The 9,214-nt window shown below is 38.5% G+C and overlaps 1 non-coding gene across 1 annotated transcript; it reads right to left on the bottom strand.

Moving 5' to 3' along the window:
- Window positions 1-8,108: 8,108 nt before the first annotated feature.
- On the bottom strand, window positions 8,109-8,212 carry LOC141411148 (U6 spliceosomal RNA). The gene has a single exon (XR_012435989.1). It is a non-coding gene; the product is annotated as a U6 spliceosomal RNA (small nuclear RNA).
- Between the last annotated feature and the right edge of the window lie 1,002 nt (window positions 8,213-9,214).

Here is a 9,214-nt window from a genome sequence, read left to right as displayed (position 1 = left end):
TGCTATGTTTTGCCTCATAAAGCAAATAATCTTGCAAGCCAAAAATGTTGAGAGAAACAGCAATGGGCATTATGGACTAAATGCGAAGTGACGGTGCAGTGAAGAGCAAAGAGTATCATTAGGCCCTGTATAGCTATCCTTATCTCAACCAGCAAAACCCCTTGTTCCTTCCTATTATTGCTTATACTCTCTCTACAACAAAATTAGAAATAAGGGCAAAATAGTTTCTGCTGGGTATTGAGGTGGGGGGAGAGGGAGGGGGCGGAGTGGGTGGTAAGGGAGGGGGTGGGGGCAGGGGGGAGAAATGAACCAAGCCTTGTATGCACATATGAATAATAAAAGAAAAAGGAAAAAAAAAAAAAAAAGAGTATCGTTAGGAAGGAAACCATTGTCTCCAACAAAGGAAAGTCTGGCAAGGAGACAAGGATCCGTTCTTTTACAGTGAGCGGCCTCCGACCAGACTGGTGAGACTCTGAGGTGACCCACCTGGAACTGTCTCCTCAGGTTCAAACTTTACATTTCTCTTTGAGCAACTTTGAATCAAAACACAGCTGGAATGGATTCTTTTGTGGGAAAAATACCTTTTCTTGAAGTTTCTTTTTTAGGAAAAGTTTTTTTGTTTTTTTTTTTTTTTTTTTGTTTAACAGAAGCAGTAGCTAATGAAAATGACAAAATAAAATACCAGAAAACATCAACTGAGAAAGAAACAATTATATAGATAATATAAATTTAACAAAACAAAAAGACCAATTTTTTTCGTAGTAAACTTTTGAGAAATTAGAATTCATTCTCTTACTTAACTGGAGCCTATGCATTATCATGTATAAATGCTGCCACCTATTGGCAGAAGTAAGGAATAGCATGTATCTCTCTACTTTCCTGATACAGCTGCCATGCTAATATTTCTTCTTCTTTTTTATTATATATATATTTTACTAACTTATATTAATTGTACAAAGAGTCTTCACTGTGATATTGCCAATGAATATAATGTACTTTAATCACATTAGCCCCTTCTATTTCTCTTTTTTATCCCCCCAACTGATTTTTAATGGGTTTCATTATTCTGTTTTCTTACAGGCATATGAAGTACTTTGATTATATTCACCCTCCCTCCTGCTTCTGCTGGTTCCACCAAACAGTTCCTATCATTCAATTTTATATTTAATAATCATCAAATCACTATTGACATGGTTACATGTATTTTACATATGAACCTGTCTGTGCACAATCTCTTCTTTTGGGTTAACTTACAAACTTAGGTAGTCTTAGAATTCAGGTACTCCTGAGAGGGATCATAGTCAACTCATCTGCTCACTTGCCCTCCTTGCTTGTCTTTCTTCTTTCATTCTTCACAACATCTTTCCCCAAGTCTCCATTAGTGTGTCATTATTCACTGTTTGAATTGCTAAGGGCAGGGCAATTGCTTTAAATTGGGATCCACCTCGTAAGAATTCCATCCATTCTGCTTTGGATGGAAGTGTGGGAAGTAAAATCAAGGGTAAGATAGGTAGAGTCCTCCGAAGCCACTATTTCTGCTCCATAATTTATCCAAGGAGTAGGGACAGACTTGGTTAAAGTCCACTTATCTACTGCCTCACTTTCATCATTGCCTCCTTCTTTTTGGCCATAGCCTAGTGCTTTGTGCAACAGAGAAACAAAGTTGAGAAAGATGGAAAAGAGGAAGGCAAGAGCTTCCATTTCCTCCCTGGAGAAAGCAGGAAAGGTCCATGAGGGTGGGAATTTTGTATAGCAGGGAAGACAAGCAATAAATATGTGGTGAATGACTGAGAAATTCGTTCCAGCCATGTACTGTTTTTACTATACCCCTCATGAAGTAAGACAATTATCACAAGTTTTCTCAGCATTTTATTTTGAAAATAAAGCTATATAACAGTAAAGTTATGCAAACTGGCTTATCTTGGGAACTGGACATAGAACACAGGTGGATTAGATGACAGGCTCTGAGGCACCTTGGGGCAAGCACTGGAAACTTTCAAGAAGGAGCTGAGCCACACTCACTGAGAAACAGCTGGAACATGTGAATCCATACCCACACTACAGCCTTAGGAAAGAAATGGCCTCAAGGGCTGACAGTGTGGCTCAAGCATTGAAGCATATCCTTAGCAAGTACGTCAAACCCCAGCGCTGCCAAAGAAAGAAAAGAAAAAGTGGCCTCAAAACTAAGAGGAGAGTGTTAAAGTGGAGGTGAATATGATTGAAGTATTTTATATGCATGTATGAAAATAGAATAATGAAACCCTTTAAAAGTTGTATAAAAGGCAGGGAGGAGGGATAAGTAAGAGCAACAGAGGTGAGTTTGATGAAAGTACATTGTATGCATGCATGGAAATACCACAGTGAAATCCCTTATACAATTAATATATGCTAATAAAAAAAGAGAAACAAACACACACACACACACACACACACACACAAACACACACAACTGAACAACAGTACTGCAGGCTTGGTTCATGAAGCACAGAGCAAAATTCAAGAAAGCAAACCATAATCAAAGACAAGAAGTTCTGTATCAGTGGTTGTGGAGCTGAGAGCAGTCCTTCGAGGAAAATTGTGAACACACCACCCACGCTGCCTAAGGCCACCTGCCCTGTACTCTAGATTTATACAAGCCACACAGAACCCTCATTCCAGCTCATCAGAAGCCCCATATTTGTCCCCATCAACCCCACAAAACAGTCCACACTGGCTGTGGCAATAGATTTCCTCCATCCCATTTGGACTCTCTAAGCTTCATTTCTCCTCCTTTGGACTCTATCTGTGTAGGGAAGAGAGAGAAACTAGACCCAAAGGCCACATGTGTTGTAATGATTTATAATGATTCCAGCACAAGAGAGTATTTCCCAACTATTAGGAACAAACTAGAGATAAGCACAGCAACATGGATCTATTTCAGGAACATTATGTTGCATGAAATAGAACTAGACCCCAAAACCACTGTGATGCAGAGAGCAATGCCCCCACATGCTGGCATTTTCTGGTGGCAGAATCAAGGCTCCCTGCTCTTCTCTCCTTTCTCCCCCTCCCAGGCAGGATGAAGCCCTCTGCAAATTTCCCTTACCTGTCCACAGTCTGGACCCACCAAAGAAGCAAACAATTGCCTCTAGTACGTTCTTTGGATTTTCCTTTAATTAGACTCTTACCACAGGAAGAAAGACTGAAGAATGTCAACACACTTGGACTTCAGTCCCATACTATTGTCTTCATTTCATTCCCCAAGAGGAGCATTTATGATCCCACTCTGTTCTGTGGACCCAGTGGACATTTTCCCAGGCCTTTGTCTCCAAACCTACTGAATTTCCCTAAAAAGTCATTTACCATTTGCCCCAAATTCTCTTTTCTTTCCCTCCTTTACAGAAAAAAGGGTATATATATTCTTTGGGTTTGTGGAAAATCACACTTCTGTGTTTTTTTCTCCTATACTGTGATTTTCTTCCCCTTTTGTTAAATTCGCATGTCTTTCCCCTCCAAAATTTAACCAATGAATACCCATTTGCTCTTCAACTCATTTCACCAATTTTTAACATTTTCCCACATGTGCTTCATCTTCAGCCCTAAGTACACAATCTTCTTATCTCTTAAGAACCAGGATATCCTCCGGAATAAATAGATCTCATTCAGGAAACTTATACTTTATGTAACACTGTCACTTAATATGCATCCCACATTCAAATTTTCTACATTCTTTCCCAAATTAACTTTATAGTATTCAATTTCCTCAATCCAGGATCAAATGAAGGATCATAAATCGCATTAAGTTTTCATGACTGTTTAGTTTTCTTTAATCCAGAAGAAATCCCTAGCCAGTAATTTGTGTTTTGTTTTTCTATCTTCTCATTTTATTGCTATTTTCAAAGAGTTCATGTCAACCACTTTGCAGAATGCCTCTGCATTCAGAATTGTTCAGTTTAGTTTTGTGATTAGGTTCAGGGATAAAATTTATGGTAGGAGCCAGATAGTGATGTTTTCTTCTTCACAGTGCATCCCGTCAGGAAGCTCATGCTTTTTGTTCCTCCTGCATTTGCTGATGGCAAGATCTGCCAAGGAGATGACTGTAAGATTTTTCCTTTTGGGTTCTACCTTTTCTTTTATTAATAAGAGTAATCTGTGGAGGCAATTATTTGAGAAAGGAGCATCTTGTTCCTGATCTTTCATGGAATGGTTTTAGCATAAGTGAATGAATTGCATCAAAAAGAATTATTACTGTGGTGTTTACAAAATGATGACTTATTTATTTGTTGGCATTCTTGTGTAAAGAAGAGCTTTACCTTTTGATCTTCCTCATGTAAAGTAAACAAGGAAGATTTATTTTAAGCAACTCCTGGGTTGCTTTTAAATCTTATATATTGCAAATTATTTTGATGGTCATTCATTTAAGAAATTCTTAAATAATTCTTGAATAAGCCAGTTTACAGTACTTACTGCTATCTCATTTTCCACAGTTTTTTATTATGAGTAACTCAAAATATGTTGTAGAAGAAGAATATCGAAAACTTAAGAATTCAATTTGATAATGATTTAGATTCTGATTAACCAATTTAAAGAATCATTATTCTCGGGTCTAGAAAAGGAGACCCCGATCATGGTCATCTTAGCTCTCAATTATTTGAGTGGTTATGGAGAGAGGTAAGGCAACACATGGACATACTAACTTCCAGAAGTCCTTTTGAAATAACTCAATAGTGTTATGCGTGTTATGCATGTCCTAGACTTTTCTACCAGACATCTTAGAAACTAAACTTCTAAACTGCTGGGTAAGGAAAAAAGTGCATCTCATCCTTTCTATTTTCTTACTCTATTTTTATTACTTACTGTAGCCAACAAGATGTTGAATTTGTTAGATGAACAGAACACTTCTGTTTTTTATTTGTATGTACTGACTGAACAAATGAGCATCCTTAGATCATTAAATATAAGAAGCAATTTGTAATATAGAGAGGAAAATGCTACATATTTGAGACATAGTTATTAATGAATATTAATTAAATGTACCATGCACATCCTTAAAAAACCCATACCTAGTGGATGTGCTCAATCTTCTTAAAATGAAAGGTTTCCAGGAATCTGCTGATGGGATTCCCTCCCCAGTTCCCTGCCAGGACTGCCATTGGCTCAGCCTGGGGGAGGCTTCTGTTTGTCACTCAGTTACAGCTGGGCCCTGAGGGAACCAACTTCTGTTTAAATGCCTCAGGGGTTTTCTGCAGAGTATTGAAAATGTGCCTGCCATTAACCAAGGTAGGGGGAAGTACTCTGCTGTTGCTTAACTTGCCCATGAGGTTGCAAAACGGTGTGTCCATACAATACCTGACGCTGAAGGTCAAGGTTACCTGGACAGGGTTTCTCCAAATATTCTCCCTGTCATTTTATGTTCCTGAACTTTCAGTTCTGTGTGTGCAAAAGAATATTTGGGAGAAATTCACCTGCCTTCCAACTACTTAGAACAAAAATTCTGATTTGTCATTATTTCAATACTTTGGAGACTACATTGAATTCTAATGGAGAGTTATAAGTTCTATGTTTAATACATCTTTTGAAATATATGGCAAAAGAAAACAAAGCAAAAAAGTAGAACATTAAAAATTCACAAATCATGGGGCACTACACACTATAAATATTGTAAATTTTTTCCATGTGAATTTTATACACCATAGTGGATAAAATTTCCTAAATTTCTTATCTCTCCAGAACTTCAGGATATGACCTTATTTGGGTGAGAGCTTTGTAGACTTAATTATTTAAGGATCTCATAATAAAACCATCTTCTGGTCCTAAATCCAACCACAGACCTTATCTCCTTATAAGAAACAAGAAGGAGAAAGAGACCCATACATGAGCCATACAAAAAAGAGGTCATGTGAGGTTATAGCCACATGGAGGAATTAGTGCTGCCATATGTGACAGTATGCTAGGAGCCACCAGAAACTGGGAGGTGCAAGGAAAGAGGCTCCTTAGGGTTTTTGGACGGAGTATGGCCCTGGTTGCACCTTGGTTTTGGATTCCTGGCCTTTTTGATTGTGGATTTCCGACTACCAGCTTTGTGGTGATTTAATACAGTAGCCCTAGGTAAAAAGCATGCTGAAGGGAAATCAGATGGATTTTAACTGGAGACAGAAAACGTCTTCAGCTTCCTTAGGAACTACAAGAATTTTAAACTTTACAATATAATCTGGTTTTGTTATGACTTTTAAAGATAATCGTGGAGATTATGTTAGTTGAACTCCTTGTGCAGCTGTACGGCAAAACAGAGGCAGCAATCTGAATGCAGGACTAGACATGGGTACAAAGCTTTTAAATAATGATAATTACAATGCAAAGACCGTATAAAGCACCTTGAGCAAGCCTGTTAGAGGCTTAGGCCAGAGTCCTTGTGATGCTTTTGGCTAAATGAACAATGTGAAATACTTTTACTTTGTACTTGGATTTAGCATTCCATTCCCAGGGAAAATTACCTCCATTTGTGCAAACATGGACTAGGGTCCAGATACTACTTCCAGCTGCTTAAGATGCAGTGGTGAGCAAAACAAAGATCTCTGTTTTGCTGGATCTTCTGGCATAGCACGAGATAATACTAAACTTCAAGCATTTATAAATTACCTAAAGTGCAAGAAGATGAAATGTGCTATAAAAAAGAAATAGAACATTGTAGGATTGCTCCAAAGTCTTGAGTTTGAGACCATGATCTGCTCATTGTAATAAATTGGGTGGCTGGTATAAGCAAATTTGGATGGTGGAATTTGAACAGAGTGTTGAGGTGAGGAGTGAGGGGATTACATGCTGGGTGAAGAGTGGTCCAGATACATTGTGTAGCCACAGCCAAGGCCCTGGGTGGGTCAATCAGGTTTGGGGCAGGAGCAATGAAACTGCTATGGCTGGAGGACAGTGACAGAGGGAAAGGATTAAAGATTAGAAGGGCATTGGGAGGCCAGATAATATCGGTACATAGATCATTGTAAAGATTTGGTTTTTGTTTTAAATAAAATGGAGAAGTTTTTCAAGTTTATTTAAAGAGGGATGCTATGATCCAATTTACATCTACTTTTGGTTATAGTACTGAGAGGATAGAAATAGAAATGTGAAAGGGTGGGTGGACATAGGTGAAAGTTGAAAGAACTTATTGGATTCTTCACACATTTTAAAAAGTAGAAGCTTATGGATTATGAGCTAAATGAATCAAGGATGAGCCTGGGGTTTCTAACCAGAGTTATCAGAAAGATAGACTTGCAATGAAATGAGACAGAGAAGACTTTCTATAGAGAAGACTTTGTGGAAGTGGAAAGCTTAGCTGAATCTAGACATGTTGGGTTTGCAAGTCTGTGGCCATCCAGATAAAGATGTTGAGCTGTTATTTGGAGATGTGATTCTGCAATTCAAAGAGGAGGTCTGGGTTGGAAACAGGCATTTGACAGGGATAAATTTATGGAATTTAAGGATATTACAGTGAATCATCAAGCCGCTGAGGGTAACAAGGAAAGGAAACACAACTCAGGGCTGGCCCTTGCATCTCCAATTTAAAAATCTATGGGTAAACCAAAGAAGCAGCAATGGAATGACCAGTGGGTAAGAGGAGATATTCTTGAAGCCAAATGAAGGAAGATGATGAGAGAAGAGGACAGATCAACCATGTGACATGTTGCTGCTGAGTCAAGCAAGATGAGACTTGGGTATTGATGACTGGTGGTATTAGAGAAGTGATTGAAGAATGAATGTAGGAAGAGAAGCTTGAGACGGTGCAATGCATACAACTCTCTTGAGGAGTTTTGCTGTGAGCGAAGCCACATAATGGTGCCAACAGAAAGTGTGATCAATCAAAGTTGCTCCCAAGTCAACTGCATATTTGTATTGAATCATGTTTATAGAAATGATGCACTCAAGGGTGAATATGTAGAAGGAAGAGGACAAGATTACTGGAGCAAATTCTTAAGGTGTCAAAAGTTCATAAGGAGTTCACGATGTCACATTGTGATGGAGAGTGGGTACAGATAGGTCACGTGTGGAAGAGAGCAGGAATACTGATCATACATACGACTGGGTACTAGGAAGCTTAAGAATCAAAATAGGAATATCTTCTGATGTTTCAATTTTTTAAAAATATGGAAAACTTCATGAATTTGCATAGCATCCTTGTACAGGGATCATGTTAATCTTCTCTGTATGGTTTCAGTTTAGTGTGTGGGCTACTGAAGCAAGCATGATTGTTTCAATTGTTTTCAGTGACAAGGAAATCAAAATAGTCAAGTGAGAATAGAAATGGAGTTTGCAGAGAGGAGAGAAGGTGTGACTTGGTGGAACAGATGGTAGAGGAATGTATCCTCCATATTGTGTGAAGAGCCTGCTTAGGAAAGGGCTCAAGGTTGTGATTTTGAAGTGAATGGAGGTAAATGAAGTTTGAGTTTCTTTACTTGAACCACATTCAGTTACCAAAATGCAGGTAACAATGAGATATAGCCAGGTTCATGTTGGCTCTAAGAGTAGACAAAATGAGAGAGGACAAGGGAACCAGGAGGACATAAAGGAGTGACCATTGAAGAGCAGCCGGATGGGCATATGAGAGGCCTTCTAGGAGGAGAGGTAAAGAGAAAGCAAATTCACTACAGGAGAGCTATTGCAAAAATTGCAGAAGTCACAATTGAGGAAGAAGTGAGCTATAAATAGAAAGTGGATAGAAGAAAGTAGTATGCAGAAAATTACAATTATGGTAGGTAACTTTAGATAGTTCTAGACTAATGTCCAATAGAAATATAGTAGAAGGCTCATGAAGTTTTAGATTTTCCTGTAGCCTTACAAAGATAGAAAAAAACACGTGAAGTTAATTTTAATAATAGATCTCATTTGAAGAAACATACAGAGATTGTTTTAGCTTATAATCCAACAAGAATTTTTAAGGAGATACTTCCATTACTTTTATCATCGATATTTGGACGAGCAGTACTTTAAGTGCTCAGTAGCCACCTGTGGCTAGCAGTTACTGCACTAGAGGTGCAGGTCTAGTCACTAATTCCAGCAGGAAAAGTTCTCTGAGGAGAAGTGGGGTTCAGGGATCTAGATGGCCAGGCTGTTGCATACTGAAAATTCCAGGAACTCAGAGGGAAGAAGAGTTGAAGAGACTGACAGACATAAGGGGGTAATGATTGAGAAGCATGGGAGGTGTAAAGAATAGCACCAGTAAGAAGAGTGAGTTTTTTAGGGAGAA

Source organism: Castor canadensis, chromosome 9 (assembly GCF_047511655.1).
Source record: "Castor canadensis chromosome 9, mCasCan1.hap1v2, whole genome shotgun sequence".
Lineage (NCBI taxonomy): Eukaryota > Metazoa > Chordata > Mammalia > Rodentia > Castoridae > Castor > Castor canadensis.
Note: the sequence above shows the minus strand (reverse complement) of the source record. Positions and strands in the feature narration are given on the sequence as shown.